Source organism: Accipiter gentilis, chromosome 4 (assembly GCF_929443795.1).
Source record: "Accipiter gentilis chromosome 4, bAccGen1.1, whole genome shotgun sequence".
Taxonomy (NCBI): domain Eukaryota; kingdom Metazoa; phylum Chordata; class Aves; order Accipitriformes; family Accipitridae; genus Astur; species Astur gentilis.
In genome coordinates, this window is record NC_064883.1 from 31,031,553 (window position 1) to 31,058,104 (window position 26,552).

Below are 26,552 nucleotides of genomic sequence, written 5' to 3' on the forward strand. Positions count from 1 at the left end.
AAGTTAAAAGGCAGACTATCTTTGTGTGGTGAACTTCAGTGAAAGTTTTGAACACAGTAAATTCAAGCACCTTTGGAAAAGGAAGATAATTCTGTTAATGACTAAAGTTACTCTTCTAAATACTTAACCTGTTCTACAATGTCGGTTTGAAACTTGGGTGAGAAGGAGCATATACTTTGTTATTGCAAGAGATTGTTAAAGATAGTGGTAAAGCTAAGTTTTCAGAGGCTTGAGCTGGTTTCATTAACTAGTGTTCCATACTCCCTTACAAGGGGATAAATTAGGCATTTTCTTGAAAACATATTTCATGCAGTTTGTAGTTGAATAATGTAAATTTGAACTTTCCTGGCTGTGTGAATCATTTCATGGTGAAGGAGACTGGAAGGGAATGACTTGTGCATTCTTGCTGTTGATAGCAGAAAAGGCTGCCTCTGCCCCAGGCTCCTATTTACCCATTGTAACTGGTCTGAAAACCCTATTATTCAGAGAGGAAATGTTCAGGTGACTGTAGATATATTTCTTTTTTCCTACCTTTTTTTTTTCTTTCACCAGGCCTACTCTATCCTAGCTGGTTGTAGTTTTCATGTTCATGTTAAACATCCATCTACCTAGATTATGCTAATAAGAGGATGACTGGCTTAATAATAGAGCCTTGCTCTGTAAAAACAAAACAAAAAACATAAAAAGAAGTCTCTTCTCTTGATTTAAGGTAGCATATTTCAGGATCTGTTTTTCATATCTCCAAATAGCTGAGAGTTTGAACTTTTCCATTCTAATGCTAGTGTCTTAAAAGGAGTTAAAACACTGTCTTTGGCTAGTTGCTTGCTCTTGTCTTCTGGAAAATTACTCTTTCAGAGTACTAAATCAGTATTTGTCTGAAGTCATAGCAGAAATACAGGCTTATAGTTTGAAATGATCATATTAGATACATAGTTACGTTAGCTGAGCAAAGTCATGGGTATTAGCTTAAAATGTGTAGTTAATACAGAAAATGTAGAAAGGAATGTGTATTCTGGATTTAATAACTACATGTATGAATGGTTCTTCAGAAGCAGGTAGCAGGGGTTCTCATTCAGAACAGCAGAATGTCTATGCTTCAAAAATAGAGGAAGACAACTTGAGGGCAGAGAAGGATGGGTGAGGAATGGAGGAGGAACATCTGTCACAGAGAAGGTTAGGGAGTCTGTCTTAATTTTTTTTTTTTTTTTTTTTTTAAGTGCTGCTGATTAATTCATAAACTTCTTTGGAGTGAATCTAGGGAATGGACATAGAGGAGTTTGGGAGGAGTGGAATTTGAGAAGTATGAAAGTAAGGAGGTGTTGGTTTGTGCTCAGTTGAGCAGAGGAGGAAGACGGTATCTGATTAATAAGAGGTGTTCAATTATTAAAGGCTTTAGGAGAAAAAATATTTATTTCTCATGGAAGGTGGTAGGAAGTCAAGTGATAAGACTTTAAATGGCAGTAAATTGCTAAACATGTTTAAAAGCAATGGGGGGAAAAAAGAAGGGCTTACCCCCTCACCCACCTCACAAAACTGTTCTTAACTAAGTTGGTGGAAGTTCTGGAAATGCATAGAAACAGACCACTGCAGAAAGCTTTTTGTTAGGTTTTTTTTTGTTTTTTTTTGTTTTTTTTGTTCTTTTAAATGAAAGGTTCTGCCAATGTTGTTAACGTGGCTTAAATTTTCTCCATCCCCTACAGGGGAAAATATTTATTTTAAAGTTTCCTCTAAACTTAAATTGGCTTCTCAGCCAATTTAAAGACATGTCTGTCTATGTAATGCCTTCCAACTCCAGGAAAGCTGACAACTGTAAGGCTTAATGGAGGAGGAGACCTTGTGGATTGCACAGGAGAGCAGCATTTCCAGCAGCAGGGAAATTGCTGTTCTGAAAACGTAACTTGAATTACTCCCTTCAAGCTTTGTTTCCTTTTGCTGCTGTTAATGATTTCCTTTGCACAGCTAGTGGTAACTGCTGCTTTGCCTGCCTCGCTTCACTGACTCTTCCACTGCTCTCTGAAACTAAAAATTACAGTATGTGTTAATTTAAAGACAGAAATAGAGCAGCATCAGGTAGAGCTGCTTCCCCAAGCTGCAGGTTGATGTGTGATGAGAATCGTCATCTCTTAACTTTGGCAGCTTAAGTTGTTTCTCTCCAGGGTGGTCATTGCAGATCTTACCGTGGGTTATCCTGCACACTGGTGAGCTTGGGTGCCTATTATCTCACAGGTTGTGCAGTTCACAACTCTAGCTGATTAGCCATGTGTATGGCATCCCAGAGCCTACTTACACACAATTGTCTCTATCGCTGGAAAGAATCAAGGGTTTGAAAGAAGCTTACTTAAGCAAAAGTTGCAGTAATGAACAAAATCAGAAGAAAACAAAGCATATTTACTTTACAAAGCATATTTATTTTTTTAATCTATCAGTAAGGATTTGGCTTAGTTAGGCTGCTGTTGTTAGGGTTGCCTGTTGTAGTTACTTGTGTTCTGGATGCTTTGCCTTGTTTGTGTGCTGCGTGTAAGGCTGCACTCTCATCTGTAATCGGTGTTCAGGTGTTAACTGCTAAAAGGTAGCTATTTCTTCTTCTCCCATCTTACTCCTCAAGTCTGCTTAGCTTATGTACTCTTGATTAGATCACACTGTTGGCTTTAGGCTTAAATTACTTTGGTTTGAGTATCCTGTCATTTGTGGTCTAAAGCATATACTGTGACAAATATTACTTCAAAGGAGTTTGTACAAAACTTGACCCTTGCAAAGCTCAGAGAGTAAAGACTCCCCAGAACTTTATAAACACCCTGGCGGTGGGATTGCACCAAACCTCTCCTGGATGCTCTCCCCAGTGCCTGTCCTCTTCCTTCCTGTTATACATGCCACTAGTTGACAGACAAAAGGATTGGTTTTTTTCTTAAATATACTTGTTTGTCTTGTCTCCATAATATTTGGTGCATGCCTGACTTTACAACTTGAATGCAAATGCCTATTTTTGTATTGTTTTTGTGGGTTCGCAACAAAGGCGTTCTGGCTTCCTATTGCAAGCAAAAGCCTGGAGTATGGAAATAAATTGTTTATATGGATTCCTGGTATGGAATGCAAGTTTAATTCTTCTAGCTTGAAATTAAATTACATTGAATAAAATGAATTTAAGTGGCACTGAACCCAGCTAAACAACTTGCTAGGACCTACATTAATAAAAGCTAACTATAGTATCACTAACTACTGCTAGGTATGCATTTCAGGTTCTTAAAACTTGTGGTTTAAAAGGGAAATGCTCAGCTAATACTTGCCTAATAAACTTCATGTCTGAAATGCACTGTGTAGCGTACCCTGCTGGGATAGTACAGCCACAGACAACTTGAAGGGATTTGTGTGGGCAGGGAGATGGCAGATGAAACATTCCAGGTGAGATACAAATTTCCATTCCCTGGTTTGGGAACCTAATCTGCCTTCCAGTAGGGAGCTGCGAAAAAGAACTTACCAGTGATTTTGTTTCATCTGACCTCCTGTTGGAGTCTTGATCTAGTAGCCTTTTAAAATAAATCTTTAAAGCAGTGTTTGGTTGGACATGCTCTTTCTAGGCTCCCAGGAGGTATTTGCCAGCAATGAGCTGCTCAAATCAAAAGCAAAACCCAAAAAGGCCCATATATGTGTGTGAAGTAAGGAAGCCAAGGACGAGAGTGGTTTTGTGCTGAACTTCATCCTAGCCGAAAGATCTTTCCAACTGCAATAAAGAGAGGGAACACCTTAAATACTGTCTTCGAGAATTATGATCACTTGTGAAATTCCTGGAGTAACATACGAATGTACTTTCATGATGGAATAGTAGACAGTATCCTTCCAATAAAACAAATGCTATTTCATTAAATGTTTTTATGCAAAAACTGACATGAGAACTTATAATTATGCCAGTCTCTGCTGAAACAAAGCAAGTAATCTTGGTGTTACAGAAGTTAGTTTCTTAAGGAAGCACTAAAAAAATTCTTTTTCCATGAACAAGTTGGTATGAATTGGCATTCTTTCTTGCACAGGAAACCACAAATTCTTATTGTGGAAAACTTCTAACTCTTGTAAAACAGTCATTAGTTTTGTGTATTAAAGTTGTTCAGAATGTTCTAGGTTTTTTTGCTGTGGCCTCTAGAGAGCTGCTGTAAGAAACGCTACTCTTTTGATAAACAGAAATCATTTGCTCAAATGTTTCCAGTCACTTGTATTCACTGTGCGTGCTACTAGGGCTTGGGTACTTGTCAGATCCCTACAAGTCTGAGACCATCTTTATTCCTCAATTATTTTTACCCCCTCAAGTCTCTAGGTATGACAGTTGTAGCAACCGAACACAACCCCTGTATTAAATACAGCAATGTGTTTGATGAGTTGCTTTGTTAGAGTTTCTGAAACTGGTATACTTGAAATTGCCTGTGGTGGTTGGGTAGTACCTGGATCAGTGCCACTCAGACATACATATGTGCGCTTGTGTGCACTCCTTGGCAACACTTGGCCAACACTTGTGTGTAGTATCAACGTGACTTGCATACCACTAGTACGTGATACATGTACTACAGGCTGGGAGCTTCAGGTTCAGGTGACTTTAAAAATTACTTGTTGCATCAGTTCACTCAGACTATACTGAGCATCCCTCTTTTTCTTTATGCTGGTCTCGTTATTTATGAGCTGGCCTTCTCAATCTCACTTTTTTTTTTAAAAAAAATCCCTATTCTGCATTTCAAATGATCAGTTTTTCAGACTACTCCTAAGGTAAACCTCTCTTTGTTAACAGAACTGCATCCTTAATTTGTATCTTTCAAATACACTATCAAGAGTATAACTCAAATTACACAGCATGTTCTTGTTTTTCTTTTTAATGGAAGAAGAAAGAACAAGGGGTGGGGATTATTACCTAAGCTAGCAGAAATAAAATTGTTTGTTTGGGGGTTTTTTTCCCCTTTTCTTTGCAGAGCAGGCTACTTGTTTGAAACAGACTTATCACATCATCTTCATTAATGTTTTATATGTTCTACTATTTTGGAGTGTTAGCTGGGCTCTTAAGTACTGGAACGTTACTGCTGCTATTTAAGGCAGGACATCTGTCATGATGTGTCTAGAGTCTGATTTCCCCAAGCCTGAACAATTCTTGCCTTTATACTTTACCTATGTAGCTGTTGCTCTTTCTACAATCTAAAAATACTGCAAATAAATAAAGCTACAGAGAGGTTAAATTACTCTTTGAAAGTCTGTGATTTCTGAGAGCAGGAACTTGCCAGTAGCTATGTCTTATGTTGTCTGGACAATGCTTTGGCAGAGTTTTAAGAATTTGCTAAACTAGGCCAAATTAACTTTCCTTTCTGGTCAGGCATAACTTTCTGTACTGGAAGGGTGTGCGCAAAATAAATACATGCTTCTGACAAACAGTGTTAACATTGTCTCATGCTGCACACACCAAGGCTTCTGGAATCCAGCCCTAGCAGCATCCTGTTGGTGTGCTACCCTCGGCTTGCTCCCTTGCTTCTGCAAATCATGGCTTATGTACTGACTTCCTTGGGCTTTGGGACTTTTCCCTTTGAGGTAGCCTCAGTGTTGGCTGCCCTCTCAGTCATGGTTTATGTCCCAACAGCTTTTCAGTTTGCACGCTTTTATTGTAAATGCTGTTTACAATATTATTACACTATTATTGAATATTCCCTGCGCAGGATAGTGAGGTTACTCTGTGATGCCTCAGAACTCATTTCTAGAAGGGGCAGATTTTGCAGGGTAGTCTAGAGAAATTACTTCCCTTCTCCCACTGAAACCCTGCTCTGAAAACTTTGTTTTAGAGGCAATTTTAATGAGCTTTGAAACCTGTATTGCAGTTTTCAAGCCAACTCTTCGTGTGTGTGTCTTTGCAATAATACCATTTGGGGGATGAAGTTTTATGAGTCTAACAGCTCCCTACTCCTCCCATTTCCCTCTTTCATTCCCGCTCCCAGCTGTATGCCTGTGCTGATTATTCTGGAGTGGCTCTAGTCCACTCCTTCAACTTTGTAAGCTGCTTTATCTCAGGTTTTGGTTGCTGGGTCAGCACATCAGTGTTCTGCTGTGTTAGTGAACTAAGGAAGCTCTCAGAACTCCAGTGCATGTGGGAGCTGGTGCAGTGGGGATCAGCCCAGCTGGGAGTGGGGCCACAGAGGGAAGTGAGGGCTGGTGGCATAAAGCCCCTTGGTCAGCTCCTGATTTTAGAGCCTGAGTCTTCATGCTGGTGGGGATAGGTGGGGCAGAGTCAGACTGGACAGAAAATACCTGCTCTTCACAGTTCACTTCATCTAATGTGGATCTATGTATGAGCATGGGTTTTCTCATTGTACCTTTCAGCTGTGATTTGACAAATTAAAAGCTTTCACATGGAACACTGAAGTAGTGTTTATTTGAAGCTTAAAATGCTGGACCTGGAATTTTTTTTTTCTCTCTGTTTATGGCTCCTTTTCCACACTATTTTTTTAGAAGTTGTTTAAAGGAAACTTTACACTTTTCAGGCAAGATCACAGCTGGGAAAGGCCAGAAACTATTGCAGTTGCACAGTGTTGTTTGGCTCTGTTGGATTGTAACTGTGTAACTGTAACTGTGTATGACTTATTAATCTAAAATTGCAGATCCTTTCCTTGTTCATCATATTGTAAAGATGCTGTGAGAGCATCTAACATCTTTTAAAGACAGCACGAGCTGCTGTATTTTGGAGTTATAATAGTCATGGCGACAGCATGTCTCTTCTGTACTGGTGCAGCAAACTAAAGAGAATGGGGAAGAAATGCTAGAGAGGAAGGAGATTTGAAATAACTATGCTCAGGTCAATATAAGCAATATAGGAAGCTTTGGGAAGCATTGTTAAACTTGGGCTGAGTACTTAGAAGTTTACTAGAGAGTAATATGTGCTATTGAACCTGATGGCTTTGGCTTGTGATCATCAGTGAGGGCCTGCTTTTTCACCTAGTTTTGCAATTGGGGATTTATTTTGGCACAAAGGAGACAAGTGTCTTGTTTGAGTTAGCAGAATACAAGTGTCTGGCTGGAAACATTCCCAGCAATGATCTGATTCCTAGCCTTTTCTGTAACTGCTCAGTAGTGCCACCAATGCATATTTGACAACAAAAGAGTTATGACAACCTGCATAAACTCTAGGATTTTTGAATGTCTAAAACCCACTTGAATATAGGGTAAAAGCCAATCATTTATAAACATTGGCTTGAAACAACGTAATTGGATTTAACAGGACAGTTCGGTGGATTATCAGTTCCAAGTGTGCTGGCTTCCTAGGAACTGCCAGCTGAGTTCAACAAAACTATTGCTTCTGCCTGCTGACTTTGTGGCATCACAGGTGCAGCTTTCTAAGTTGACTTCCAGTGACTCGCCCTGCGCATCTACCTCACAGTACAGCTGTCTTGTCTCCTAAGACATCATTTTCCAGAGCAAGATCTCCAGTTTATTGCTAGGCTTGTTTACAGAGGACACCTGAGCTGGCTCTACTGGTGGCTGCTGGTGTTGAATTGCCCGAGTGTTTTAGAGAAGGCTGTGCTGTACTATCAGTACATTTTCCAGGAGAATTCATATATACATTTTTGACTAAAATAAAAAAGGCAGTATCGTCCTTTACATCTTAACAAAACTTTTGCTTGTTATAAAGTAAATTGAAGTATTTGAGTTAAAGAAAAAAAAACAAAACCCTAACCAAAACAAAACTATCTGATATCTCACTTCATTCTGGCAGTAGATGCACATCCACTGTGCAAAGGGGAGACTCATGGTCATGTTAAGCTCCAGATGTGAGAGGGTGTTCTGCATTACAGGTGGATGAAATAAATTTCAGAGCCATCTGGCAATAAGCAGAGTGCAACTGCTTGACTGCCTTGAACTTCACTTGTATAAACAAAGCTCTGTCACAGGTTTCATTTTGAGGAGTGTCCTGATAAGATTCTCATTATTTTTTTTACATTATTGTCTGGTGATCTTATTGTCCAAAATATTACATAATTCAGATCTGACATTTATTCTCAAAGTTAAGGTAGTATCTCCATAGCAAAGTCCATGTTGTTCAGAGGTGTTCCAGTGTTAATTAGCAGAGGTGCCATCACTGCTCAGCTGAGCTGCAAGGTTTGTTAGCTGAGCACTGCTTACAGCACTCTAGTTGTTAAAGTGCTATTTCTGATGTCTCAGAGCACCAACATACTTAACCTAATAGATGTGACATGGAGGACCTTCATCCTGAAATGTGCTGCTAGAAATTAGTGGGGACTGTTTGGATTATGCTCACAAATACTACTTTATATTTTCTCCAGATTTGATTGCACCATCTATTTGATTCATTCCATTTAAATAGTGTGCTCAAATTAAAGGAAGGGGAAGAAACCAAACTTGCTCTGATCTTTGCGCACAAGATCTGATACTATCATGGCAACCTGAGTATTGTTGTTTTGTTGTGGTTTTTTTTTTAATCCTCTTAATAACTTCTGTATTGAGTGCTGTTGTTTAGAACAAGCGTGCATTTGTGTGTGCACCTGATTCACAAGAATCACTCTTATGTTCCAGTTGTCTTCGGCGCTTGAGAGTCTTGCTTCATCATGTCTTACTGTCTTTGCCTCGTTTCTGTTTCTTTCTTGTGTGGCACTATCCATTTCCAAGACTTTGGGGAGGGGTTTTCGACTACAGATCTCATTCTCATGTGTAAGTATGTCGTCTTGTTCTATAGTTGCTCAGTGAAGAGAGCTGTCTCAGTTGTTGTTGAGGAAGCTGAGATGCTTTCAGGTGTGCAGCTCAGAAGATGGCTGTAGTTCTGTAAGAGTTCCTCTGTTCTCCAGTGTAACATAATGTTGTCACTAACAGATTGAGCATTTTTGAAAATTCACATAGGTGAACAGAAGTGCAGTAGGCTACATGAATCCAATATGTCCCTAATTACGTTGTTTTGTTAGAAAAATACCTTTTTTAAAACTTTAGGATTCTTACATTTATTGAATTTATTTTTCATGATATTAATTTCATTAATAAGGGAGATGTTTCCAGTCATGCTGTCACAAGATGCTTAAGCCCAGGAGATGAATCTAAACATGGGGAATGTGTCTTGAATACATTGTTAAGAGATGATATGAATAGGCCAGTGCATGACCTATTGGTTATGACCATGCAGTGTAAGTCATGTCTTTCTGCCTTGTCTGAGTGAACTAAATGTTTAATATTCCTCCCATTTCTGAATCGGGCCTTTCTGGAGACTGTAATTAGTTGTGACTGTTATCTTTGGTAGGATATTCAACTGTTTCTATTTTTGGATTTTATGGTCTTTTTCTGTCATTAGTCTGTTCTTGGGTGTTGGGGGGGGTTGGTTGGTTGGTTTTTTTTTTTGGATGTGTTCCTCCCTAACTTGCTATGAAGAGTTCATTGCTAGACACTCAGGCCATGTCCAGTTGATCCACATAGTCCCAACAACCAAGACATCTTGTGTTCTGGTGGAGTTGGATGATCTGCTTGTGCATTTTAGGATGATGCATAATAACCTGATCAGGAGAGATGACTGTGGAAAAAAGAAGAGGAAAACAGGATGCTGAATTAGGTGACCTTTTGCTAGCTTTAAGGAAAGAGCTGCTGGAAAGCAGGTATACTTTTAAGGGACTACTTTTCTATTATGGGTCTCTCAAGAGCTGCACAGCTTTAATTCTCATTTAAAACTTTTGGGATTACTCTGCTGTTCCTGGTTTTATCCAGATACACAAAACAATTTTGCCATTGCTGTGCTGACCCACTGAGTGATGTCATTTCAGTGCAGAGTTGCACTAATTGCTAGTGTAGCTTGGGCAGGAAATGGCCGATGTATCATTACTATCTCTGCCAAACCCAAATTTGATTCCTCCTTTGTAGAGAGGTAAAAGGAGCATGTGCTAACGCTCCTGTGCAAAGCAGATCTTACAGTATAGCTGAACGTAACTGAAGATCAGAGCTACCTGCCAGATTTTATAGTGTGTGATATGTGATGGATCAGATGGAGACCAATTTAATGGAAACTTGGTCTGTTGTACTGCTGAAGACTTTGAAATCAACCCTAATTGCCCAGTTCAAGTGAGAAGGCTTTTATTCAGCAAAGACTTTAAACGCAGTTTGTCCTTCCCTCCCTCTCCCACTTTTTATTGGTATAGGACGTTCCTGGACTTAACACTTCCACCTTGACTGGCCAAGAACTTTGAGTTGCCAACCACTCTAGCACTTCTACCTTTGCCTGATCACCACCAAATCACCTTTAGCCATATTTGCAGTATCTTACTCTTCTGGTCAAAAGACAGCATGCGCATCTTATTTATATTCCATTTTCTGGTTTGTGCACCACTTGGTAATTCTGCTAGAGTGGGGCAGTGGTGTGAGTTTGGAAGGAGGGCATGAATTAAGTGAATGATACTGTCTCAGATTTTGTGTCTATAGGTAAAGGCCCGGTGAGTGTCCAAAAAAAGGAGAAAAGAAAAAAAAAAAAAGCTCTTGCAGACTAACTAAAACCTTGATGTTCAAAATTGGACAATTATTACATGTAGAACTATCTTTTAAAAGATTTCTCTTCCCCCCCCCCCCGCCCCCCCCATTTTTTTTTAAATTCTTGAAGTGTAGAAATGGACACCTGTGTCTGTTATCCATTTTGTCAGTGCTGGCAAGTTTGAAACCGCAAGTGTTGCTTGTGATGAGCTGGAATTCCAGCAGTGACACTGCTGTCGGCTCCCTTGCTACCTGCCACTTTCCGTGCTTGGTGCAGCACGTCTGTTCCTCTGCGGTCCCATGGTAAACAGTTCTGATAACTGCCACTTCTCATCATATAGGATGTTCAGCATCTTTAAAGCAGTGAATATCTTATGCTACTAATGGCTTTGGACTAGTTAAGTTAAATGCAAAGTGAGCAGTTGCTCACTTAAAATGTGCTCAAGGTCTTGTTTGTAAACCCTCTTAGAGATGAATGATGCATCTGATTTTCAGCATTTCTCCTATAGTGGCATTCTGAGGGAGACAGTCAAGTATCAAAATTGATGAAAGCAGGAAAAAGGGGATACACTCTGGCTTGAGGGAATGATTCTCTAGACCTTAGTGCTTGGTATTAACGCTGATGAAACTTCATGTACTTTGAATGCCATAGACTTAAGTTACAATGAGGAGGTAACACAGCAGCAAAATGAGTCAGAGAAGTGAGAGAAACTGGGCAAATCAAATAAAACTTACCTTGCTGTAATGAAGTCTTGAATTTATGGGTTTTTTTGAAGAGGTAGTGTAATCTGCAGCATAATTGAATGTGTCTTCTGAAGGAAAAAACTGCTATTCTTATGAAATCAGAACATGCAAATGTCTCTGAGCCTGAAGGAATGTTTCAAAAAATTCATTTTGAGAACTTGGAAGACAGTCTAATGAGCATATGTGGAAATCTGCTTCATAGTACTTTTTAGGTTCGCAGAAGTCATTGGTTTACATGCTGATAAAATATCTCTTTCATAACTGTTGCTACTCAACAAGTCTAAGAACATTATAATTTGGTTTTGCAGCCCTTTCAGAAGATGTCCTAAATAATTGATGCCCCTGCGAAAGGAGCTAAGAGAGACACTGTAATGAAACCCCCTCTGATGTCACGTTTTAGTTGTATAGGAGCTTATTAAATAATGAAACCTTTAAATCTATAATCATATTTTATTTTGGCTAAGATTGGCATTTATTTAATTACAAGTGTGCTCTATTTCTAGGGGTTTTATGAGAAAATTTTGAAAGTCAAAAATGGTTCTCAGATACACAGTTGAGCATCACACTTTACTGCAAGTCTCATTAGACATCAGTGTTTGCCTATGTTAAGATACGAGTTCAAGATGGACTACTGTGACTTGAATCAATGGCAGCTGGTTTACAAATATAAAAGGAATCTTCTGTTTGCCAGGTGTATCTTGGTCAAAGTTGCTGAAGTTACTTGAATGTACAGTCAGTGAAACCTGTACACGGGGTCCTGTGTAGAATTTAGACTTTTTGTCACTGGGTACCCATACTCATACTGTCTAGAGCATATGGCAGTCACTGCATTTTACTTTTTTAAATTGGGTATAAGGGATGAACTAGTTTATGCAGCTAGTACTTGGCTTCTATTTTGGTGTATCTAACTGATAAGTAAAAGATGCAGAAGGAATTCAAGCTGAAGATTAAGGAGTGAGTGTGCCTAAGACAGCTCAAGCAATGTGATTTGCCCTCTGAACTCATGACTGAAGCTCTAACTATATATGTGTTTCTGTCCCAGGACACTGTCAGATGAGACTCCCACCCCTGTTACTTGCACACTCGCACATGTCAGAGGTAACTCTCTCAGGAAGAGTGCACGTTGCAAATATGTACAGTCCTGATTTATAACCTAGGTCTGGCTGAGCAGAGCTGTGCAAGTACAGGTTAGAAGGCACTCAGATAACGTAAATCCAGAATGCTTGGGTCTGCCAGTTGGCTGATACATGAAGTGGGTGCTTTACAGCATACTCTCTAAACTGCAAGGAAGAGATTGAAAACAATAGTTGATTCTTTGCTGTAAACCCAATTTTAATCTGTTTGTTTGGATTGTTCTGTTGATGGGTTTTTTCCCTGCTTTTTTTTTTAGCCTGTAGGTAGGGAAATTCCCTTGAATTTAGATGAAATTCTAAGATGGTGCAAATAGTTACTTTTTGCATTCATTGAGGTTCTTACTCTTCTACATCCAGCATAGCAGGTTACCTAGCTGAGAGGGAATTGCCTTTCTATGATGTGTCTAGCTTTTCAGAAGCTTGTTACCAGCCTAAAAAAAGCCACCTCAACCTTAGTCATTTAAAGTGAAATGTGGCAGTCTAAAATTCATTGTAATAAAAGAAATCAGTTACCCTTTATGTTGTAGCCCTTTGTGAGTATTTCAGAAAGTGCACTTACCTGCTGCTGGCTAACTGGCAAACTGAACATCTGCCCTAAGTATGTAGGTTATGAATTTGCATGGAGTTGGGGAAAAGCAAAAGGGCACACCTCTGTGTAGGGCAGGATGAGCTGGTGTCTCTGTGCTGCAGTTTCTCGAGCGTCTGAAACGGGGAGCTCTACTCTTGTTCAGATGTCTTCCCCAGCCGAAGAGGTGGGAGGAGAGGAGTGCTGACTGAGCTTGCCAGCAATGATAAGGCCTCCAGGTGGTGATCGCAGTAAACATGCTGCGAAAATCACAGCCCAGCTTTCCCAGGAGTTACACGAGGCAAGGATGTACTTCTGTCACTTGTTCTGTTAGAAGCTTCTTGCCGCTAGCAGCTGAATGACATGCAAAGTAATCAAACTATGGCTCTTCCAGTGTTACTGGTGTTCTAGCTTATGGTACTTGCTTCCGTTTTCAAAACTGAAGTTGTCAGCATAGACAGACTACTTCACGTTGAAAACATAAAATCTTACCACAAGTGCTTCTTTTGTTGTAATAAACATATGTAACTTTCTTCTACAACAAGAGCTGCATATCATGCTTGCTTTTTCCCCCCCACTGTTTATTCAACTGCCTGCCAAGCAGCATAGATATCTTCTGAACAGATTTATGCAAAACTGGCAAATTGAGTGGTAATGATGTTGCTTCCACTAAATTCAGACTATTGTATTCTACGTACAGTATTCACTGCTGTATTACTAACAAGGCTGCTATTGTTACATGAAGTTGTTGTATGAAGTACACCGCAAAATTGCTCTAATCTTAGACTTAAGCTATAATTTGAGATGGCTACCTTAAAATGAGAGAACCTAAGTCCATAAATAAACTAGAAGCAACATAAACTTTTTAATAGCAGTGACAGTTAGCAAGGAACTATGCAAATCCCACAGGACTAGATAATCTCTACCATAATTATGTAGTCCACAAAGTGAGTAAAATTTCCAAAACTTAGCTCATGAATAAGACCAGATTGTTTGTGATGTGATTTCATAAAACAAACAAGGACACTAAATGCTCCAGAGGCTACTTAAGGTTTTGCAGATGGGTTAATGGCTACTACTTCATTGTTTAAAGTATGTGTGAGGAAATACAGAGCAGTTGTAGAAAGAATGTCTGAGAAAGAAATTTTTTAGTTATGTGCTGAATTTCTTTACCAATATAGCTGTGTTTTCAACAGGTCACTTTTATAATCTTCTGTATGAAATAGCCTTTAAATGTTGAGTAAGATTTTTGCTACTTATTCTGCTAGATAGTATATGTTGCTAAATATTTTCTGTCTGCTGTATTCTAACTGCGCTAGTAAAGTGAACATTTGCTGTGATGTTTCTGGTTCTTCTTTGGTACTATTAATGCATACCTGTTCTGTTCCCATACATGCTATCTAATTCTGCCACCTAAGACAGCTGTGCCAACAGAAGAACTGGGAAGAAAACAACACTTGCAGCAGTCTAGAAAAAAAGGCTCCCCAGAACATGGGTGTTGGAGAGAGATAGCTGAGGTGTTCAGCCATGGAGTTGGTGGACTTACTAATGGATTGTCTTTCCTGGCCTTTGAGGTAGCCAGCCCCAAACAGCAACAGAGGTACAGCCACCACACTGAAGACCACAGGAAGCTGTAGCTTCCCTTCGGGGTGCTTGAAGAATGGATTGGGCCTCCTCCCTTTCTTGAGAGAGGAGAAATGAGGTTCAGCTTTTGGGGACATCTTATCTAGGGAACCTCCTGAAGACCATGTATTGCCTTTTCCTTTTTTATGGCTAAGTGTTGTCTAATCAAGATGAAGCAGCATGCATACTTCCAATACAGGAATTTGCACTTGTTCATATAAATCTGCTGTGTGATGCTCCACACCCAAATACAGAAGGAATCCCAGAAACAGCGGCAAATGGTGATCTTGTTGAGCATGCAGACTTGTTGAAGGGAAGGCCCCTTTGGTGCCTGTTCCCCGTTACCTCCCTTGTACTAGAACTTCCCGCAAAACAGAGACTTGTCCTGGAGTCTCCTGCCTCAGCATGGATACCCCTGTAAGCTCTATTTTACTTCAGTAAGTGTCTGATGCAAAGTCCCTAGAGAACTTAGAAATTTGGGTAATGGGAGCCACAGACTTGTACAAAACGGGTGTTCTGTAGAAAAAATTCTCTTCCTTTAGGCACATAATCTAAAAAATTGCCCCAGTGAGCTACCATGAATCTCGGTGCCCTTTTAACTTTTAGTTATTCATCCTCACCAGACCCCTGCAAAATTGGAGAGTTCTCTTCATTTTGAATGATGGACTGGGAGCTGGATTATGGGAGCTGGCTACCATGTTCTCACCCATATCTACCAGCTTCCTCCTTTGTACCCCTCTGCTTTTCTGACCCCCTACTGAGTCATCTGTGTTTAATGTGTAAGGAAGCAATTGAATTAGTTTTATGGTTGCTGGTCTGAAATGAGTCAGTGCAGGGTCAAACATGTTGTGGAGCAGGGAAGAGATAGACTCACGCAGGCAGGGAGAGGAGTGGGAATCTGGCAGCCAGCAGTTGGCTGAGATTGCTGTAGAGCCACAGTCTAACCCCGGTGACTTCTCCAAGGTCACACAAGCTTCTGTCAGCAAGAAATTGGAACCATGTCTCTCATGTTAAAGGGTGCTGACTGCAGATCTGTCACATGCAATAACTGGTAGGAAGTGGCTTTAGATTTATTCTACTTAAATTTATTGTTTGCTTGCAAATACTGATGTATGAATTAACAGATGCTTTCTAGTGTATGCCAAATTCCAAACATACTGAGCTGGCCATAACTGTAGATATTCACATGTAATCTGGGTGCATTCTAGGCGGAATACATAGTTAACTTAAGGTAACTTTTCCTTAGAAATGTGATTTTTGGATAGACAATGATCTGTTGACTACAGCACATTTATGTTTAAGGGCTACTGCCTTTTAATAAAGATAGCTCAGGAATTAGTGTCTGAAACAAATCCTTATGTGGTATTATATTGCCAACTCAGTAAAAAATCAGTCAGTACACAGTTGCCTGATAACTCACGCAATCTGCAGCATGATGCTTTATCAATGGCCTAATACAAAATTTAGAGTGGAGTATTTCACTAATCCTGGACACACAAATTTCTTAACAGATACAGCAATTTGTGCTATGTTCCTTATCATTAAGGCAGTGCTGAATGTAAGGGTCAGAGGGCAGAGCTTAGGTCATGTATTCTGGCATCAATTTGAATGCCTTGTTTTTTGTTTTGATTATTTTGGGAATGAATAAACTAGGAAACTTCTTTGAGTGAAGACTTTAGAGCTCTGTGCTGGTTATGAAGCTATCTGCTTCACTCCTGTGTTTTTACAGTTTCTTTAGAAAAAGGGCTATCAAAAAAAATTCTGGACATGATTGTATGCAACATATGCATTCTCTTTACACAATACACTACAGTTAATTCAGTCTGAAAGGCTTTCTTCTAGCTCTGACAAATTTTGTCAAGCTACCATTTGACTTAATTTCTGTATATATCTTTTTTTTACTTTTGTCTTGAAACCAAAGAAAGTTTGTTGCAGTTTAAAAAAAAAAAAAAAAAAAAGGACAATATTGGACAAATCTGTCTCCAGCAATCTAATATATTGTCTGATGTTCTAGGAACAAATGCATCATGTGGATTTTTATGTAGGAGGATTTTTAGACTTTTAATGGTTGGGTGTTAGCCACAAGGTTCATGCGACATGACAAATGTGGAACATCTGTGTACTGATGTACATCACAGTTCTAAAAGTCATTCCCACCACCACATGCATTGAATTAAATACAAGAATTTAGCAAAAAAAATAGTTGGAAGAACACATTCTGTCAAATACAATGGCAAGGATCTGCTGTGCAAGCTGTCAGAGCTCACTCACGCACTTATTCAGATGTCTGATGTGCTCCATGCATTAACTGTTGCCCCCTTTGGACTGGGAGAGTGGTATCGTGCTTTCCTAGTCAGTGGCAAACTATCTTCTGAATAGAAATTACAGTTTAGCATAAGGGATTTCTCAATACAGTTCCTTGTCTAAGTGATGTATGGGCTGTATGTGAGGTAAGTAGCGGGCCGAGTTGGCATACTTGAATTGGAAATGAAGTGTGGCTGAGTGGCTTTGACCAGGATCTCTCATATTAAAGCATGAATCTTATTCATAACTCTGCCTGAAATGACCTTACCTAGCGACCGATATCCTTGTAAATCCTGAGTGCTACTGTTTGACTCCATGCTCTAACTGGAGTAAGAGTTTTTGGCTATAAAATGACTGTGATGTAGAAAAGAAAAGCAATTCTTCTAGGTAAGATTTGACCTTTAGCATTCTGGACCAGTAGCTAGGAATTGCATTTCTTCTAGACTGCTTACCAAATTGCATGAAGGCTGCTGTACTTCGTTATGACTTGTATACTTGGCGCTATCACCTTGGTCTGACAAGAGGCTGCCAGATTTAGATTGCAGGATACAGTACCTCCAAAAAGTAGACTTCAGGACACAGGTCACAGCTTATGTTGCAGTGGAATTCATTGTTGGGGTGGCAAGAAGCTCACTGCTGTGCAGAAGGCAAGTGTGGTATATAATAATAGTTGTCTTCATAATGACTTGCCTGTATTTCAGAAGTCATCTGAAACTTTAGATATTTAGGTTTGAACACATCATTAAGTAGTGGTAATGCAAAGCTATTCTTTCAGATATTATCATTACAGATAAGAATTTATTGAGTTCTTGTACTCACAACTAGAAACCAGTCTTAAAAACTCAGTCCTTACTTTCTAGGTTATCTTCACAGACACGCACCTGTGAGCGCAAACGTAAAGGACATCCTTTACATAGCCACATCCAACATAGCCATAGGACATCCAACATAGCCACATATGCCTGCATTTCGGAGGCAGCATGTACAGACATTGGAAAATGTGGGCTCTTTGAAAATGTCACTTCACTTGGAAACAGATTCTGAATGATGCCCTGCTTTTCAAAGAGGCATAAGAAATGGTCTGAAGTAAAGGGAACATCTCTGGGATTTGTTGTCCAGAGTCAGGTGCTTAGGACAGGTGCTTAGGGAGTGGACAGAAGTGGTATACAAGCCCTAAATGATTTGGGCATCCATTTTAATTGTCCTGTTCAGAAATGCTGTCTTAGAATTTGCTACGCTTTCATTAAATAGTTTTTATCATAAAACTATAGTTAGCTCATAACAAAATACAGATTCTTTAATCATTAAAGTTGGGGGGACACACACACATTTTTGTTTGGCTTTTAAGTTGATAAAGTTGATAGTTTTGAAACTAACTAGTTTTTTGGGTTTTTTTTCCTTTTGGTGTCTTTTCAAAAGCTGTTGGTCAAAACCAACCAGCCACTCTCCCACCCCAGTCTGCCTGGGCTCTCTAAGAGGCCACCTGTGCAGCTGACTGTGTGAGCCCTGTATCTTTAGTGAGTGAGGACCCATGCAGATTTTTATATCACATTTCCAGCAGACTTGTCTTGAATGCTGGCTACAGTAAGTACATCTGAGTCAGCAGCTCTGTTCACATGCCCTCAAAAAGTCTGATACAGAATCTGGGCTGATCTAATTGTGATCTGTCCAGTACAGGACTTGCCCAAACCAAGTGTTTCTATTTGAAAAGTTTTTAAATTAAGTTTTGTAAAACTGTAGTTAGGAAACAATTCTGTACGTCCAGAATGTTTAGGTGTTAAGCTGGTGTTCAAAGTAGTTAAATGCAGCTTTGATGTAAATTACCTTATGTAAACACAGCAGTAGCTTCACATCCTTAGAACAATTTAAGTTATGCTCCAGTTTTGTTAAACAATTGAGAATAATCCTGTGAGGCCTTTCTGACTTCGATCTGTTTTATTGCATGAAAATGTCTTTCAGAGTGCTGGGAAAATAATTTGATAATTTTTCTAAGGCTTTGAAGAGACTTCTGATGTCTTGAGTCTTTATTACACTAGAGGTCAGTGTATGATGGGAGCTTCTGTGAGGTGCTATAGAGTTTCTTGCAGAATCCTATTTCATCAAATTTGAAACCAGATTCTAAGATAAACTGTAGCCTACTACTGTGGAAAAAACCTCATATTAACATGTCTTATGACTTTCTTGGCTAAAGGGCTTTTTTGAGCTTCCTGCTTTTAATTCTCTTTGCTTAAGGGAGTATTTGGCAAGTATCAATAACAGCACTTTAATGTGGTAAGCATGAATATGCACACTCAATTGTTCCAACGTGCACCTCAAACATTCATCTTGCATTGCAATAACATGACTTTTTGGTTCAGTTATATTTCTATATGCCATGCTATTTATAGGAGTCATCTTTAACTTGTGCACTGTACTTACTATGGGCATAGTGAAAGAATTGCATGTTATTCTTAGTGTAGTTGTCAACTTCTTGGGCACTGAGCTGGTAACTTTCAGGTGAATGGCTCCACTTTTGCATGTTGAGGGAAGCATAGTCAGGCATGATTCTATCATGATACTTGTAGAGATTGTCTCCTCAGTAGGTCTTCTTCAGTTCTGCATAAAAGTAATTTCTTTAAACATTGGGAATGTGCAAAAGCAGATTGTTTCTGCAAACATCATTGGGCAGGGGCACTGGAACAGATGGTCAAACTATGACAGTGTTATATGAGGTCAAATGGGAGAAAAATGCACTGAAGGACAGTCCTGCTGACGGGAGCAGATTACATCACAATGACAATTTAAGTAAGATGGTGGAATAGAAAAAAATAACAGCAGGGTGGTTTTGAGTTCTTGAATGTGTTTTCTAAGAGAACTGCCTATACAGAAAAGTGCCTGTATCCTGTTACTCTTGTGTAGGGTTCTTACGAAACGCCTTGAAAACAAGAAAAATACGAACATGAGGTGCTAAGAGTTCACAGGCTAGCACCAATATAGAGGGTAAGTGCAGGCATAGAGCTGAATTTTGGTGTTCTTAAGTGATTTTCTTAATGTTCAGGAGAGACCTGGACCGATGACAGTCTTTGTGGCCTTTCTTTTTGGTGGGGTGGAAGGGGGTGGGGACACTGTAAAAGCACAGCCAGCAGTCTGAAAATCTCCTTTGCACTTGGCTGCTGCCCAGTATATTTTGTTATGTGCCTCTGGAGCATTAAGGATGACACCTCAGTTGAGATAGTGTGAAGGAGGTGTTAGACTTTGGTTTAATTGAACTCTCTGTGAGGATTCCTGGCTTCACAGGAAAGTTTTTGCACTTTTCTACCACTTTCCCAGGTTTTTCCAGGCTGCATTTTTTGTATTCTCTGTAAGAAATGAAGATGTACCAAGGCTTTGAGAATGGGGCCTTATCAAAACATCTCTAAGTTTTGTGGTGTCAGGCTTCATTAGGTTGGGTTTGAAGAGCCTGAGAAGATGATGGTTTTGCAGAACTGATGTGATATAAGTAATTAAGCAACAAATAAAACATCCTAAAAATTTCTTTCCTTTTCTTGTCCTTTTGACATTGGAGGGATGTAACCTTAATTTGTTTCAGTGAAACTCTTTAAAGTCTGTTCTGCACATAAGAGCTCTAGAACTAAAAGGCTTATCTTAAAGAAGAGAAGCTGTTGTAGCTGTCCTGTAGCCAGCCTAGTGAACAACCTGATGGGTCACTGCAGATTCTTGCAGAGCAGCTATATTTCTGTCTGCTGTGCACATAGTGACAGTCTTTCCTGGTTCGGCTGGTCAGGTGTTAAATTAGTCCAAATATTGATGCTATCTGCATCCAGAAGAATCTTTGTCTAGAAGAGGTGTAAGTTTGATTATTCTCCTGGATCAAAAATGGATCTTTGTGGCTAAGAAGAAGCGATTATCTACTAGCCCCTCTTTCTAGTTCATAATATCAAGTATCCAAATGATATTTTGAAGTGTGTCTTTCCTTCATGATGTACTACTGACTGATTCCAGGAGCTATCTATTGTGTAATAAAGCAGACTTCATCAAAAAGGCAAAAATTAATATTTGGAGTGTGTTTTCCTGCTTTTGTTCTAAACTCTTGAAATGCAGGAGTTATCAGATATACAGTTCAAGTCTCTTGGCAGAAACTTCTCAGATGAACTGGAGAGAGAGTGCAAAAAAATTACAGCCAAGGTCAGTCTTCAAAAGCTTAGAATTCAATTGCCAGCTCTCACATTTTGATTTCAGTCTCAAATGTTCCCTGGTAGGCTTTACGTTTGTCTCATTGTGTGTTCTTGCCAAAACTTCTTGTAAGACTTCTGACACTAACAAGGATGTGTAGAATATAGTGACACAGGCAAATATAAAAAAGTAACCCACTCTGTCAAGGTAGTTCAGCTCACACCAGATATTCAAGGTTCCTTTAAAAGGATAGACTTTGACAGGCTTCAAAGCTGCAGGCCTTCAAAATTACAGCACCACAGTCTTCTCTCTTGTTCCGATACACAAATGTAGCATTTGCCATAAAAGAATAAATAACAAAATATGTTACTGGATAGTTGCAGTGTGCACCAGATTTAATGTGCGCTGTGCATTATAAATGTCATTTGTTCCCACCTCACAACGGCTCCCAGGAAACCCGTGAAGTAGTTGACCAAAACAATATCTGGATTTCAAATCCTTCTTTTTCTGTCTTTTTAAAATGTTAATACATAAAGACGAAGAAGGTAGGAACAGTAGAAGTAATCAGGCAGCCCTACAGTTAAGTAGCAAGAAGGAATTCAGAAACTGAGCATTATGTGATGGTGGAAAAACTAGTTTATCTTTCTTTCAACTACTCTTTGCTGACCATCTCTTTTCTTCAACTTTCTTACAAGGCTGAAGTGAGTCCCCACTCATTTACCCTTCCAAAGTGCAGGAATGCTCATTTGAGGTGAATGGAAGTTGGAAATAGGAAAACATTAGCGTGTGGTTTACCATATTCTGGGAATTTTAGGCTAGCTTCTTGCCTGAAAGACAAAGGTAAATGTGGGCAGACTGTAAAAACTGGCTTAGTTAAAATGTGCGAACAGCTCCATAACATTAGGGAGAATGCTGAATCACTGCCTTATCTGTTCCCATGGACTCTAAGGTAGTCTGTGTTTGGGGGTTTACTTGTCTCCTAAAATCAGAATTTTTCCCACTTCGAGCAAAATTCCTGTCTTATCTGTCTTTCTGTCTTTTCAATAATTATGTTTGTGTTGACCTCTTCTCTAGATGCTGTTATTATTGTCTGACATGTTCAGCAGCTGCAGTGGAAGCAGAGCAGTGACCTGACTGCTCTTAACGGTTGTTGCTCTGGTCACGTAGGATATCATGACTTAATTTTGTGCCTCTTTATAGGTTAAAAAGGGAAGTTTAATAAAGCAGCTGTGAAAGTGAAAGCAGTATATATGGCACCTAAAAATGTATGCAGGTGAGCTGAACCTCACCCCACAAGAGTAAAAATGTTTTAGCTACCAGGTATATTATAGGAGGGAGACAATACTCTGTTCAACAGCACAGACTGTTTCATGGAGTTCAGGTCTGCATTGGAGATCTCTTCACTGCTCTGTGGAAAGAAACAACTCCATTGGTGGTACAGAATAGAGTAGCAAGCCCAGAGCAGTTATTATTGTGAGTTTTTATGGGGATTGGCATCTGTAAGGACATTGTGGTGCTGGGATAATTCAGCTAGTTTGAAACAACCTAACTCAGATACCACATGAACATGAATCTCTATATAGGCTAAATGCCCAGAGAAATTGTGGATGTCCCATCCCTGGAAGTATTCAAGGCCAGGTTGGATGGGGCTTTGAGCAACCTGGTCTAGTCAAAGGTGCCCCTGCCTATGGCAGGGGGGTTAGAACTAGATGACCTTTAAGGTCATAGAATCATAGAACCATTTAGGTTGGAAAAGACCTTTAAGATCATCGAGTCAAACTGTCAACCATGCCCACTAAACCATGTCCTGAAGTGCCTTGTCTACGCGCTTTATTAATACCTCCAGGGATGGCAACTCAACTGCTTCCCTGGGCAGCGTGTTCCAATGCCTGACAACCCTTTCAGCAAATAAATTTTTCCTAATATTCAACCTAAACCTCCCCTGCTGCAACTTGAGGCCATTTCCTCTCGTCCTATCTCCAGCCACCTGACAGAAGAGACCAGCACCCACCTCACTACAACCTCCTTTCAGGTAATTGTAGAGAGTGATAAAGTCTCCCCTCAGCCTCCTTTTCTCCAGACTAAATAGCCCCAGCTCCCTCAGCTGCTCCTCATAAGACTTGTGCTCCAGGCTCCTCACCAACTTGGTTGCCCTTCTCTGGACACGCTCCAGCATCTCAATGTCTTTCCTGTAGTGAGGGGCCCAAAGCTGAACACAGGACTCGAGGTGCGGCCTCACCAGTGCTGAGTACAGGGGGACGATCACCTCCCTGCTCCTGCTGGCCACACTATTTCTGATACAGGCCGGGATGTCATTGGCCTTCTTGGCCACCTGGGCACACTGCTGGCTCATATTCAGCTGGCTATCAGCCAGCACCCTCAGGTCTTTTTCTGCCAGGCAGCTTTCCAGCCACTCTTCCCCAAGCCTGTAAGCGCTACATGGGGTGGTTGTGACCAAAGTGCAGGATCCAGCACTTGGCCTTGTTGAACCTCATACAGTTGGCCTTAGCCCATCGATCCAGCCTGTCCAGGTGCCTCTGTAGAGCCTTCCTAGCATTCAGCAGATCAAGACTCCCACCCAGCTTGGTGTCATCTGCAAACTTAACCAAGGGTGCACTTGATCCCCTCGTCCAGATCATTAATGAAGATATTAAACAGGACTGGCCCCAGTGCGGAGCCCTGGGGAACACCACTTGTGACTGGTTGCCAGTTGGATTTAACTCTATTCATCACAACTCTTTGGGCTCGTCCATCCAGACAGTTTTTTACCCAGCGAAGAGTACACTTGTCTAAGCCATGAGCTGCCAGCTTCTCAAGGAGTATGCCATGAGAGACAGTGTCAAAGGTCTTGCTGAAGTTCAGGTAGACAACATCCACAGCCTTTCCCTCATCCACTAGGTGGGTCACCTGGTCATAGAAGGAGATCAGGTTAGTCAAGCAGGACCTGCCTTTCATGAACCCATGCTGGCTGGGCCTGATCCCCTGGTTGTCCTGCACATGCCATATGAGCGCACTCAAGATGAACTGCTCCATAATCTTCCCTGGTACCGAGGTCAGGCTGACAGGCCCGTAGTTCCCTGGATCCTCCCTCCGACCCTTCTTGTAAATGGCCATCACATTGGCAAGCCTCCAGTCTTCTGGGACCTCGCCTGTTGACCACAATTGCTGATAAATGGTGGAGAATGGCTTGGCAAGCTCCTCCACCAGCTCCCTCAGTACTCTTGGATGGATGCCATCTGGTCCCATAGACTTGTGAGTGTCCAGGCAGTGTAGTAGGTCACTAACTATTTCCTCCTGGATTATGGGGAGTATATTCTGCTCTCTGTCCTTGCCTTCCAGCTCAGGGGGCAGAGTACCCTGAGGATAACTGGTCTCACTATTAAAGACTGAGTCAAAGAAGGCATTAAGTACCTCAGCCTTTTCCTCATCTCTGGTGCCAATGTTCCCCTCTGTATCCAATAAAGGATAGATATTCTCCTTGGCTCTCTTTTTATTGTTAACATATTTGTAAAAACATTTTTTGTTGTCTCTTAAAATAGTGGCCAGATTGTTCAGGCTGAGCTTTTGCCTTTCTAATTTCCTCTTTACATGACCTAACAAGATCCCTGTACTCTTCCTGAGTTGCCTGCCCTTTCTTCCAAAGATGGTAAACTCTCCTTTTTTTCTTGAGTCCTAGCAAAAGCTCCCTGTTCAGCCAGGCTGGTCATCTTCCTTGGTGGTTCGTTTTGCAGCACAGGGGAATAGCCTGGTCCTGAGCCATTAAGATTTCCTTCTTGAAGAATGTCCAGCCTTCCTGGACCCCTTTGCCCTTCAGGACTGTCTCCCAAGGGAGTGTCTCTACCAGTGTCCTGAAAAGGCCAAAGTTTGCCCTCCGGAACTCCATAGTGGTGGTTTTGCTGACCACCTTCCTTGCCCCACCAAAAATTGAGAATTCTATCATTTCATGGTCGCTAAGCCCGAGACGGCCTCCGACCATCATATCTCCCACTAGTCCTTCCCTGTTTGTAAACAGTAGGTCTAGCCAGGCTCCTGCCCTGGTAGGCTCACCTACCAGCTGTGTCAGGAAGTTATCTTCCCCACACTCCAGGAACCTCCTAGACTGCTGTGTTATATTTCCAGCAGACATCTGGAAAGTTGAAGTCCCCCATGAGAACAAGGGCACACGATTGTGAGACTTCTGCTAGCCACTTGTAGAATGTTTCATCTGTCTCTTCAACACAGTTGGGTGGTCTATAACAGAATCCCAGCACAATATCTGCCTTGTTGGCCTTCCCTCTCATCCTTACCCATAAGCACTCCACCTTGTCATCACAATCGTGTGGCTCTGTACAATCAAAACACTCCCTAACATAGAGAGCCACCCCACCACCTCTCCTTCCCTGCCTATCCCTTCTGAAGAGCTTATAGCCATCCATTGCAGCACTCCAGTCATGGGAGTCATCCCACCATGTTTCTGTGATGACGACTAAGTCATATCTATCCTGCCGCACAATGGTTTCCAGCTCCTCCTGTTTATTGCCCATGCTGTGTGCATTGGCATAGATGCACTTGAGCTGGGCTATGGATTCTACCCCCAACATTGGCATGCCACTTTCAGGCCCGTTCTCTGGTGAGCCTAGTTTTATCCCTTTCCCCCTTCAAACCTAGTTTAAAGCCCTCTCTATGAGCCCCCCCATCTCATGAGCGAGAATCCTTTTTCTGCTTTGAGATAGCTGGACTCCATCTGTCGCCAGCAAGCCTGGTGCCATGCAAACCTCCCCATGATCAAAAACCCCCAAATTCCACTGATGGCACTAGCCTCTGTGCCACATATTAATCAGGTCCCTTCCAACCCACACTGTTCTATGATTTTATGATTCTAAATCACCCTCTGGGAAAGCAATTAGTGTTACAGGCAAAGCCAGAAGTGTTTTGTATTTGCCAAAGAAGGAAATAAAAGCAGTTGTTCAAGATGTGGGGATCAAAAATCAGGCCACGTGACAGGTGTTACCCACAGAACTGGACTTGCTTGATAGGTCAAGTGGTCTCCACTGGGAGAAGTCTCAGGTCTTTCTCCTGATTGCTGTGGTTCTAGGAAGAGAGCTGGCTCTTCCAGTTACATCTACTGATGTTTAAAATTAAAGATTTTGAGGGTAATAGTCTTTTGGTAGATGCTGCTGTTTTGTTGTTGTCTTCCAGGCTGCTTGACCTTATCAAAAGGTGTAATAGAGTCTACTTTCTGTGAGATGGTTAAGTGAAAGCTCAGCATTTCTAGAGAAATTGGTAGTTCAAGAATGTGCCTCATGTTAAAGGCTCAGACTCTAGCAACTGAAGGGTCAAGTTCCTCAGGGTTCCTAGCAAACTTGCAAGACCTCTCTTTCCCTATTAATATAGCTACAGTGCATTAATAGCTGGACTTTGAAAAGTGCTGTTGCTTGTGGTGATGATCTTGTCTGTAGGAACGGGCAAGGTAGCAGTATAATCTAAACTGCTTCATTCCCTGTAGTCAATCAGGTCATCCCCTTTGTGCAACTGCCTGGTAGTTCTGAAGTTGTTTTCATACCCTGGCATGTGTATTTGTG

General features: G+C 40.8%; 1 protein-coding gene across 3 annotated transcripts in view; it reads left to right on the forward strand.

Annotated features, from left to right (window-relative positions):
• SVIL (supervillin) overlaps nt 1-26,552 on the forward strand; it is a 142,900-nt gene that overhangs the window by 6,368 nt on the left and 109,980 nt on the right. Inside the window, exon 1 of one of the 3 annotated variants that reach the window (XM_049798161.1) lies at nt 23,006-23,023. The exons of the other annotated variants lie outside the window; for them this stretch is intronic. The gene's annotated coding sequence lies outside the window, so the exon portion shown is untranslated. Of the gene's footprint in view, nt 1-23,005; nt 23,024-26,552 lie in introns of those variants that run through there. 3 annotated transcript variants of the gene reach the window in all.